The 12,150-nt window shown below is 42.4% G+C and overlaps 1 protein-coding gene across 8 annotated transcripts in view; it reads right to left on the bottom strand.

Annotated features, from left to right (window-relative positions):
• Nucleotides 1-11,238, bottom strand: part of ARHGAP12 (Rho GTPase activating protein 12) — a 123,767-nt gene extending 112,529 nt beyond the window's left edge. For 7 of the 8 annotated variants that reach the window (XM_064368487.1, XM_064368489.1, XM_064368490.1 and 4 more), the window contains exon 1: nucleotides 11,220-11,238. The gene's annotated coding sequence lies outside the window, so the exon portion shown is untranslated. Of the gene's footprint in view, nucleotides 1-11,078; nucleotides 11,094-11,219 lie in introns of those variants that run through there. The other variant, XM_064368488.1, reaches the window with a different exon arrangement.
• Nucleotides 11,239-12,150: the final 912 nt, after the last annotated feature.

The raw sequence follows: 12,150 nt of genomic DNA, 5'->3' as shown, positions 1-12,150 counted from the left end.
AACCCCGTTTCTACTAAAAATACAAAAATTAGCCAAGCATAGTGGTACATGCCTGTAATCCCAGCTATTCGGGAGGCAGGGGCAGGAGAATCACTTGAACCTGGGAGGCAGAGGTTGCAGTGAGCCAAGATCATGCTACTGCACTCCAGCCTGAGCAACAAGGGCAAAACTCCATCTCAGAAAAAAACAAAACAAAAACAACTATCCTTCTATGACAATCATTCTGTGTCTAAATTTTTCAGCTTTCTCTTTACTCCCTTCTAGCTGCACTCCAATCAAAGGTCTCTTCCTTCTGCACCCCTCAACACCACAAAGTCCCATATTTTAATTTCTTAATAAGAATTATCTATAATTTTTAAAAACAGGAACCTTTTTATAGTTCACATAATTTATAGCTATAACCTTTTTATAGTTCACATAATTTTTATCTTGCCTCTGGGACATCTTGTCTACTTGATCATGTAGTAACACCACCTTGATGTTCCTTGGGGAAGGCACACACTTATTCCATGTAGTTACATAAGTTATATATTAATAAGATATCAGGCCAGTACGGTGGCCCATGCCTGTAATCCCAGGACTTTGGGAGGCTGAGGCCAGTGGATCGCCTGAGGTCACGAGTTCGAGACCAGCCTGGCCAACATAGTGAAACCCCGTCTCTACTAAAAACATAAAAATTAGCCAGGTGTGGTGGCACATGCCTATAACCTCAGCTACTTGGGAAACTAAGGCAGGAGAATAGCTTGAACCCAGAGGCAGAGGTTGCAGTGAGCCGAGATTGGGCCACTATACTCCAGCACTCCAGTCTGGACAACAAAGCAAGACTCAGTCCCAAAAAAAAAGAAAGGAAGAAAGAAATCATTACTCTAGTCTTTATAAAAATTCAATGGAACTTTCACTCTTCTAACAACTTATTCTAGAAGAAACACATTCACTTCACAACACTACTGGCTACCCAGGTATCTTCTCCTCCCTAAGCTATTCAGGTATTCTGAAACTATACACATTACTCTCTTAAAGAGAATCTTTTAAACGATGATTTACAATCACTTTCATGTGTTTACCAATCCCCATGTCTTAAAAAGATACAATCCACAAAACAAAGGCAAATACTTTTATAAGTGCAGCAAGTATTTAAGTCTGGCCACTGCAAAGTTCTAATGTCAGACATCAGTAACTCACCCAAAAAAAGGAGAAAACAAACACTCTATAATGTTTAAATTATGCCCATTTACTTCAAATAAACATTGGGATATGAAGAGTCATGGTGGGCAAAGAACCTGAATAGACATTTTACAAAAGAAGATACAGATGGTCCTCGACTTACACTGGTTCCAGTTACAATTTTTTGACTTTATGGTGAGTTTATTGGAATATCAAATACCTTTATTTTTCTTTTGAGAGATGGGGGTCTCATTCTGTCCATTACGCTGGAGTGCAGTGGTACCATCATAGTTCACTGCAGCCTCAAACTCCTGGGTTCAAGCAACTTTCCTGTCGCAGTCTCCTGAGTAACTAGAACTACAGGTACGTGCTACCATGCCTACCTAATTTTTTATTTTATTTTTTTAAGAGATGAGGGTCTCACTATGTTGCTCAGGCTAATTTAAATGCATTTCTGACTCACTACATTTTTGACTTACGATCAGTTTATCAGAACAATACCATCATAAATTAAGAAGCATCTGTATATAAATGGCCAGTAAGCACATGCGAAGATGCTGAATATGACTAATCATTAGGGAAATAAAATATACATACAAACACACCACATGAGATACCACTTCACACCCAACAAGATGGCTATCATTTTTTAAAAAATTAAAACATAGGCCAGGTACAATGGCTCCATGCCTGTAATCCCAGTACTTTGGAAGGTCAAGGCAGGAGGATCACTTCAGCCCTGGATTTTGGGACCAGCCTGGGTAACATAGCAAGGTCCCATCTCTACAGAAAAATTAAAAAATAGCCAGAGATGGTGGCACACGCCTGTAGTCCCAGCTACGCAGTAGGCTGAAGTGAAAGAATCGCTCCAGTCTGGAAGTTTGAGTCTGCAGTGAGCTGTGATTGTGCCACGGTTCCAATCTGAGCAACAGAGTGAGACCCTGTCTCAAATAAATACATATAACTAAATAAATAAATATTTGTGAGGATGTAGAGAAACTAAAACTCTTCTGCACTGCTGGTGGAAATGTAAAGTGGTACAGCCAATAGGGAAAACAGTTTGGTAGTTCCTCAAGAAAATTAAAAATACAATTACCATATTATCCTACAATTCCACTTCTGGGTATACACCTATATCAATTGAAAGCAGGAAGTCGAACACATATTTGTATATCCATGTTTACAGCAGCATGAATCACAATAGCCAAAAGGTGGAAGCAAACTAAATATCTATCAATAGATGAACAAAGAAAATGTGATATATACATAAAATGAAATATTATTCAGCCCTAAAAAGGAAGGAAATTCTGACACATAGTACAATGTGGATGAACTCTGAAGACTATTTATGCTTAGGGAAATCGCCAACCACAAAAGGGCAAATATTATATGATTTAAAGTATATGAGGTACCTAGAATAGTCAAATTCAGAAAGACAGAAAGCAGAAAGGTGGTTACCAAGGGACTGAGGAAGACAGCAACAGGGAGTTACTACTGTTTAATTGGTATGGAGTTTCAGTTTAGGAAGCTGAAAAAAGTTCTAGAGATAAAAGTTAATTTATTTGATGCCACTGAACTGTACACACAAAAATGATTACAACAGTAAATTTTGTTATGTATATTTCACTAAAGATATTGTCGCATACAATTTAAATCACCTTATACCTATCTACTCAAAAGCCGTAAGTAATTAAAATCCTCATGAAGCTCTTACTAATCGGGCAGATCACGAGGTCAGGAGCTTGAGACAAGCCTGGCCAACATGGTGAAGCCCCATCTATACTAAAGATACAAAAAATTAGCTGGGCATGGTGGCATATGCCTGTAATTCCAGCTACTTGGGAGGCTGAGGTAGGAGAATCACTTGAACCCAGGAAGCGGGGCTTGCAGTGAGCCGAGATGGTGCCATTGCACTCCAGCCTGGGTGATAGGGTGAGACTCTGTCTCAAAGAAAAAAAACAGTAAACATTAAAAAGCAAATAAACATTCAAACTCCTAGAAAACTGAAAAGTAGCGTGTATGCAGCACACAAACGAACTATTATCAATCCCTCAGAACATTTTGTCATCTACTAGAAAAAAGAAAAACACTCCATGATTTCTAAGTTTTATTCAAATTAACCAAAAAAAAACCAATAATGTAAACTAAAACCAAAATTAGATATTGCTACACATCAGCTACAATAAAGTTGTTTATTTGTTTTTTGTTTTTTTTTAAAAAGACAATATACAGTGCTGGCAAGGATACCAGAAACTAGAGCATTTATGCAGTGTTAGTGAAAGTGCTAAATAGTACAGCCAGTTTAGTAGTTTCTTATAAACCTAAGTTCCTATATACCACATTCTGGGCCACGAAACAAAACTCAATAAACTGAAAAGAACTGAAATCATACAAAGTATGTTCTGTAATCACAATAAAATTAAGTTAGAAACTCTTAAAAAGTATCTTAAAAACACCAAAATTGTTTTAGGAATCTAAGCAACACATTTCTAAATGAGTCAGAAGTCAAAGAAGACATCAGGCTGGGTAAGGCAGCTCACCCACGTAATCCCAGCTCTTTGGGAGTCAAGAGGTGGGAGGATCACTTGAGGCCAGGAGTTCAATACCAACCTGGCAAGTTTTGAACTCCTGGTGAGACCCCAACTCTACAAAAACTAAAAAAAAAACAAACACTAGCTGAGCGTGGTGGTACGCACCTGTAGGCCCAGCTACCAAGGAGGCTGAGGTAAAAGGATTGCATGAGCCCAGGAAATAGAGGCTGCAGTTTGTGCCACTGCACTCCAGCTTGGGTGACACAGTGAAACAATGTCTCAAAAAGAAAAAAGAAACCAAACAGGAAATGTGAACTGAATGAAAATGAAAACATGTAATTTCAAAATTTGTGGGATACAGCTAAAGTAAAGTAGTGCTCAGAGAAAACTTACAGCACTAAATGCCAGAGGGGGGAAAAAAAGTCTCAAATTAATGTCATAAGCTTCCACTCTAAGAAAGTAAAGAAGAGCAAATTAAACCCAAAGTTTGTAGAAGAAAAGATATGAAAAAGATTAGAGCAGAAAGCAGTAAAAAGAAAACAGAAAAATGTTAGAGAAAAATCAATGAAACCAGAAGCTGGTTCTTTAAGAAGATCAGTAAAACTGTTTGGGCACAGTGGCTCATGCCTATAATCCAAGCACTGTGGGAGGCCAAGGCAGGCAGGTCACCTGAGCTTAGAAGTTCAAGACCACCCTCACAACAAGGTAAAATTCCACCTCTATCAAAAATACAAAAAATTACCCAGGTGTGGTGGCACGCGCCTGTGGTCCCAGCTACTTAGAAGGCTGAGGCAGGAGGATCGATCACTTATGCCCAGGAGGCAAAGGTTGCAGTGAGCCTAGACCATGCCATTGCACTCTAGCCTGGGAGGCAGACCAAGACCCCGAGTCTCAAATACACATGCACACACACACACACAGAAAGAGAAAGAGGGAGACAGAGAGAGAGAGATCAGTAAAACTGATAATACTCTAGCCAAACTAATGAGAACAAAAAAGAAACAAATTATCAAAAAGGTAACCAGAGACATAACTACAGATCCTGAAGATATTAAAAGGAAAACGGAAAATATTATTAACAACTTTATGCCAACAAATTCAACAACACAGATGAAGTAGACAAATATATTTTTTTAAGAGACAAGGTTTTAGCGGAGCCTTCGATAGCTCAGTTGGTAGAGCGGAGGACTGTAGTGGAAGAGACAGGGTCTTGCTCTGTTGCTCGGGATGGAGTGCAACACACTATCAAAGCTCTTTGCAGCCTCTAATCATCCCTGGGCTCAAGCAGTCCTCCTAGCCTCAGCCTCCTGAATAGCTGGAACTACAGGTGCATGCTACTGTGCCCTTCTAACAAACTTCTTGAAAGACACAAATAACCAAAGCTTGCTAAAGAATAAACAGATAACTTAAATACTCCTCTATCTGTTAAATAAAGAGAATTAGTCTTTAAAAGCTTCCCAAAAAGAAAACTGGCCCAGGCAGCTTCACTGGTGCATTTTACCAAAAATGTAAAGATGCCAATTCTACACAAATCTCTCAAAAAATAAAAATAAAAAAATAAAAAATTGAAGGAGAGAGAAAACATCCCAACTCCATTCCACCAAAACCAGACAAAGACGTTATAAAAAAGAAAAATCATAGGCAAAGTAGCTCACACCTGTAATTCTAGTGCTTTAGGAGGCCGAGGCAAGAGGATCACTTGAGGTCAGGAGTCCAAAACCAACCTGGACAACATAGTATGACCCTGTCTCTACAAAAGAAGTTTAAAAATTAGCTGGGCATAGTGCTGCACACCTGTAGCCACAGCTACTTGGGAGGCTGAAGCGGGAAGCCTGTTTGAGCCTGGGAGTTCGAGACCACAGTGAACTGTGACCATGCCACTGTACTCCAGCCTGGTGTGACAGAGTTAACACCCTGTCTAACCAAAAAAAAAGGCAAAAGATTTAAACAGACTTATCCAAAGAAGATCTACAGATGGTAAATAGGCTCATGAAAATATGCCCAACATCTTTAGTCATCAGGGAAATGCAAATTAAAACCGAAAAGAAATGTCACCACATATCTCATAGAATGGCTAAGATGCGGCATACCAGTGGTTTTGAGAATACAGAGCCACTGGAACTCAAGCACAAAGCTGGTAAGAATGTAAAACAGAACCAGCATTTAAAATAAGTTTGGCAGATGCTTAAAATGTAAAATATTCATCTACCACATGAATCAGGGATTTTACTCTTAGTTATTTACCAACAAAAATTAAAGCATATGTCCACACAAAGACAGTAGCTTCATTTGTAACAAAGAGAAACCCACATGTCAATCAACAAGTGAATGGATAAACTAACTGTGGTATATCCACACAATGGAATATGACACAGCAATAAAAAGAAATGAACTACTGATACACACAGCAAACTCGGTAAATCTCAAAATAATTTTCTTGAGTGAAAAAAAATCCAGACAAGAATTAATATTACATGAGTCCATCTGCACAAAATTCTAGAAAATTGATTTCCCAGAATCAAACTAATTGATAGTGACAGAAAGCAGAGCAAAAGTTGCCAGGGGACATGAAGAATGAATTACAAAGGAGCTCAAGGAAATTTTTGAGGGGTGAAAGATATGTTTATTATGTTGAAAATGGTGGTGGTTTCACAAGTATATACATACGTCAAAACTCTTCAAATTCTACACTTAAAGTATGTGCAGCTTGTTACACAGCAATTACACCTCAAATGGTATTTTAAAAAAAACTGTTAAACAAAACCCTAATGATGCAAAATAAAACAACCAGATATCACTACCCACCTACCAGATGGCTTTCAAAAACACACAGAATATTTGTATGATATCAGCAGCTGGAATTCTCTTCATTGCTGGTCACTTTGGGAAACAACTGGTCATTTCTAATAAAGTTAAACATACCCTCACCATATGATCCAGCAATCCCTCTCCTAGGTATTTACCCAAGAGAAATGAAAACGTAACTCCACACAAAGCCCTTACATGAACATTCATAATGGCCAGAAACTGAAAACTCAAAGGACTATGAACTTGTGAATACAAATTGTGGTAAAATCCATCTCTAAAACAGGAATAATACAAACCTCAAAAGATCCTTGTAAGAATGCAAAGAGAAAACGTGAAAAAAGCACTTAGATATAAAGCATGATAGATGGCATCACATTAATCACTGCTTACTCAAGGAAGCAAAAGCTGTGATAATAGAAAAATACAAATCATATAGTATACAGCCTTCTGTGTCTGACATACTTCACTTAGATTAATGCTTCTGAGATTCATTCATGTTGTATCCATAGTTTCTTCTTTTTTATTGTTGAATATTAGTGTATTTTATGTATATTATATCTTCAAAAAAACTGAAAATTTAAAAATATATTATGTAGCAAAATATAGAAAATTTTCAACCAACTTTAGAGGATATCACTCTAACCTCATAACCTACTCTAAATTCTACTGCAGTGCAGGAAAAGAGCATCGAACTCGGAGTCAGAGGTCTAAAATTTAAATCTAGGCTTTGCCATTTATCAGCTCTCAGGACCCTAGGCACCTTAACTTGTCTGTAAAACAAAGGAAACAATACAAACCTCAAAAGATCTTTGTAAGAAAAAGAACTTTGTAACTTTTAAGACATCACAGAGTATCTATATTAATTGGTGTTTACTCAAGGAAGCAAAAGTTGTGAGTAGAAAAATAGTTACAAATGCACTGATAATTTATAAAACGTCCTGTCTCTCTCTTGCTAGCTGTATGACTCCAGACAAGTCATTTAACCTCTCTGAGCTTCAGTTTTTTCCATCTGTAAAATGGAGCTTATTAATAGTACATACTGCATATTAGGAGAATTAAATAAGTAAACCTGTGTAAGGCACTTGATACAGAGCCTGGTACATGGCAAGCGCTTTAGAAATTTCAGCTCTTATTACAAAAATACTATTATTATTGTCCTACCAGACCCAATACTTGCCACCATCCTGCCCAACCAGGCTGCAGCAGTGTAAGTGATTAATGATCTAGATCACTGGATTCTCAAATGTTTAGTGAACAATGGAATAATTTGAACTACTTTTTAAAAAATTAACTTATTTTAAAATAGTTTTAGATTGACATAATTACTGAAAAGATAGTACAGAGAGTTCCCATGTACTCTGCACCCAGTTTCCCCAGTTAGCAACTTATGTAAGTATGGTACAGTTGTCGTATTCAATGAACACATGCTGACACATAACAACGTCCACACTTTATTCAGATTTCCTTAGTATTCTCCTGTCCTTTTTCTGTTCCAGGGTACCATCCAGGATGCCACACATACATTTTGTAGCCACATTCCAGAGAGTTTTCAAATCACAGACTATAGGCCCCAGCCCTAGATAATCTAACAACAATGGGTATGAGGTGGAGCCCTAAAATTTACATTCCCAAGGACTGCTGATGGGGCCAATCTGAAAATACACTAAGAATAACATTGGTCTAGACTTTAGACTCCAAAACTGTTGTTCAATACAGTAGCCACCAGTCAAACGTCCCTAATGCAAATTGAGATAAGCTCTAAGTGTAAAACACACTTGATATTTCAAAAAACCTGGTCCAGTGTGTAAAGAACATAAAATATCTCAATAATAATTTTCATATTGATTGTATGTTAAAGTGATATTGTGAATGAGTAAAATATATTTCATCTATTTCACTTTTTTCCACGTGCTTACTTTTTATAATGTGAATACTAGAAACTTTAAGATTACACAGTAATTTATGCTTATTTTTTGTTGCCTGTTTTTTTCCTTTTTGTGGAGAACGGGGTCTCACTATATTGCCTAGGCAGGTCTCGAACTCATGGGTTCAAGCTATCCTCCCGCCTCTGTCTCCCTAAGAGCTGGGATTACAGGAGTGAGCCAAGCGCCCACTACACAGTAATTTACATAGGCATTATATTTCTATTGGAAAACAGTGGTCTGTGGTCTGGCAGAACAGCATCCACATGACCAAGTGGATATTAGAAATGCAGGCAATTCTTATGTACATTAAAGTTTGAGAAGCACTAGATTATCAACAGGGGAGAGAGGCTTAGCAAGTATACCATTTGGCAGTTCAGTTCAAATAAAAAGCTAATCAACTGTAAAATGAAACTGCAGGATATTCATTAAGTCCATGAAGTCAATGAAAGTAATAGGGAAATGGCTGAATCACAGCAAAGCCGTATATATACCAATGAGCCAGGGCCAGTTGACTGAAAGAAAAAAAAAAAAAAAACCAAGGGCAATGGCCCAACAGGTTCCTCAAAAGAGATAATCCGAAAAGCCTGATTTGAAGTACAGTGATGCTATGTGGTACTACTATACCTTTCACATCTGATTCACACTACAAAATAGCACATATTTGCAATTCTAGCCAACATTGTTAAATACAGGACAAAAGTTTAATTTCATTTTTCTCTCCCATGATTTATTATAAAACTGTAATGCCTATTTTCTCAGGTAAGTAAAATATTAGTACTACTGTTTAATGGTTTTACGGATCACCACTATTTACAGTTTTTACTCCATTTAAAGATTTTAATCACCCTTATTATTTTCAGTAAGGTCACTTACATAACTTAAAGTACTTAAAAATTTGTAAAGCTCACTTTCTTTCAGCCTATTAAAAAACCACTGAGCAGATTTTAAAGTCAAATAATTAACTACAGGTAACATGCTGTTTTTCTACAGCACTTATCTATTTTCATTTGCACCTCAAAACAACTGGTATTAGTAAATATGAAGCCGAAAGAGATGTAATGTATTGATCATTACATACAAACAACTAATCTACACAGATGGCATTATCTTAAGAATCGGTGACTCATCAATCTTCTCTGGCTTCTGTGGTTGATAAAATACGAACAGAAATCTATCAACAAATACTGAGGCATAAATATACACACACCCATAATCTGTTACATTACACTTCTGGGCGTTATTTTTCCCCAACAGAGAAACACCTTCAGAGCAGTGGAGTCACATACTACCAGGGGTCGCACAAATGTGCCCAGCGGGTCTGGCTCTTCAGGTGGCATGGCTCGGGATCACTTCCTGCTCTGGGCTCTCAAAACTCTGCTCTGAAACGTTTCCAAGGCAATTTTAAAACAAAGAAATAACCACTGCGCCAGGAGCCAGACTGCCTATTCAGACCAGGGGAGGTAGAAAGAAGATGACCCATTCTGTAAAACACCCTCCTATAGATCAGGTAAAGAAAATGTGATTTGCGCAAGTAAATACACATCTAGGCCACCGTTCCTGACTTTTAAGTATGAAAGAGGCGTGGCTAGGGGTTAGATACTTTTTAACACTTCCATTGAAACACCGGGAGTCTCCCTAGGTCTAACCTCTAGAAGTCGGGTGGCAGAACATGAACCAGAACCCGACTGAGGCTTCCTTCCTCCACGACCTCCCTTTAGGAACGCATGCCTAAACAGTCGATAAAATAACCTTCTCTATGTCATGATTAGCCATAAAGCCAGCCACAAGCAATCGTGTTATTCGAGTGCTAAAAGCCTCTGCTCACAACAAACACTCCACTTGGGATGACATGAGAACTTTCGATAAAGGTCTACTTTCAACGTCGTGCTTTAACCTTTGCAAATGCATTTATAAGACTGCAGCTGCAGTCAAAAGGAAAACATCACACGCCTCGAAAGCTGAAGGGCGTGCCTTTTTCTCTAACGATGACCGTGTGGCCATTTCTTCTCAGAGGATCTGCAGTCACTTAAGTAGCAACACGTAAAGGACAGCCATTCTGAGAAGACAACCAGCTCCCCCGAGATGGGAGGCGGGCGGCACGCTGGTAAAGAGGATTTTTCAATTCAAGGACTTTGAGGAGATTCCGCCCAGGGAAGCTGGAGAGGAGCGAAGGCCTGTCCGTCCAGCAGGGGCGGTGCATCGAGAAAGACCGCAAAGAAGAAAGTGTCCGGTTTAAGGCCAACAGTGCCCGAGGGACGCCCCAGAGGGACGCCCCAGGTGGGCGCAGGCCTGCGAGCCCCACCGCGGTTAGGGGGCGGGCCCACGGCGCTGGAGGAGCCGGGCCGGCCTTGTGCACACACACTCGCCTTGTGCACACACACGCACACACCCGCCTTGTGCACACACGCGCGCTCTCCCGCACTCTCACACACATCCGCGCACCCTCACACTCTCCTCCCTGGGGGCGGGGCGGCGGGCGCTGCCCTCACACAGGAAGTCAGGAAACCCAGCGGGCAAAGGAGCCACAACTTCGGGTCATTTAAACCCTCTCGCCCACGTCAGCCAATGAGCTGCGCGGGCCCCCTCCCCCCGGCGCCCACCCCCGCGCCCGGAGCCCCCTGCGGCGCGCCCGGCTTCCACTAGCTCGCACCTCGGCGCCGCGGCCGCGCCTCCGGCACACAGCTCCCCCACAACTCCGCCGCCCTCGGCGGGCACAGCCCGGGCCCCGGCGCGCCTTTGTGCAGCGCCTCGCCAACCTGCCCCTCCGTCCGCCAGGACCCGCGCCTCGCACCTCGCCCGGAGCCCGGCGGCTTCGCGGCGGGCGGCTCCCTCCTCAGCCCGCCCAGCGGCTGCGGGTCGGCGACGCGAGCTCGGAGAGCCTTCACACGGCGGCGGCCGTGGCCGGCCCGTCCCCGCAGGCTGGCCTCTGAGGGAGGGTAAGTTCCAGGGCACGTCGGAGCGCGCCGGCGCGGGGGCGGGGCTCACGTGATGCGCGGGGGCGGGGCGGGCGGCTCACGTGACGGCCCGGGCGTGCGGGGCGGGCGTTAGGCTCCCGGACGGTCCGGGCGAGCGCGGGGTGCGTCGACCGGTGGGCTTACGGGGCAGGGCGGCCCACGGTGCCGTGTGGGAACTTGGCCCCGCGGGGGAGCCGGCGGCCAAGGGGGCTCAGCACTTTGTAAACAAGGAGTGGGAAGAGTTAAGAAAACGCTCGTAGGGAAAACCAGGGAAGGGCGGCCGGAGCGCCAGGGTGCAGGAATGGAGCCCAGGGAAAGACGACCCGGCCGTGGGCCCTGTCGCTCCCTTCCTCGGCCCCTGGAACTGCGGCTGGGCTTGGGTCAGTCGTTCACGTGAAAATTCCGCTGGGACACCCGAAAAAGTGCCGCATGCCGCCTCAAGGGGACGGAATGGGACTCGGGGCACTGAGTCCATTGCCGGAGCCGCCAGAGCACAGGGCAGGACCCGCTGTGCATACCATGTGCTGAGGAGACCCTTGGGACGCGGGCGGCCGCTCCGGGGCAGAACCAGTCGGTCAGCATTCGGCCGTCCACGGGCCCGCGAGTGCGAGCCCTGCGGGAGCCACAGGGTCATTGTCCAGAGTCTTCCCGGTTTGCAGTGTGGCAGCACCGAACCCGGAAGCCACACGTTTGGAAGGTCTTTGAAGCTCCTGTGGCAGCAGGAACTCAACTGGAATGGGAATCGGGCAAGAGACCTGGCTTCTGCCA

Source organism: Aotus nancymaae, unplaced genomic scaffold, assembly GCF_030222135.1.
Source record: "Aotus nancymaae isolate 86718 unplaced genomic scaffold, 86718_ANA_hifiasm-v0.15.2.pri h1tg000077l, whole genome shotgun sequence".
Classification (NCBI taxonomy): Eukaryota; Metazoa; Chordata; class Mammalia; order Primates; family Aotidae; genus Aotus; species Aotus nancymaae.
Note: the sequence above shows the minus strand (reverse complement) of the source record. Positions and strands in the feature narration are given on the sequence as shown.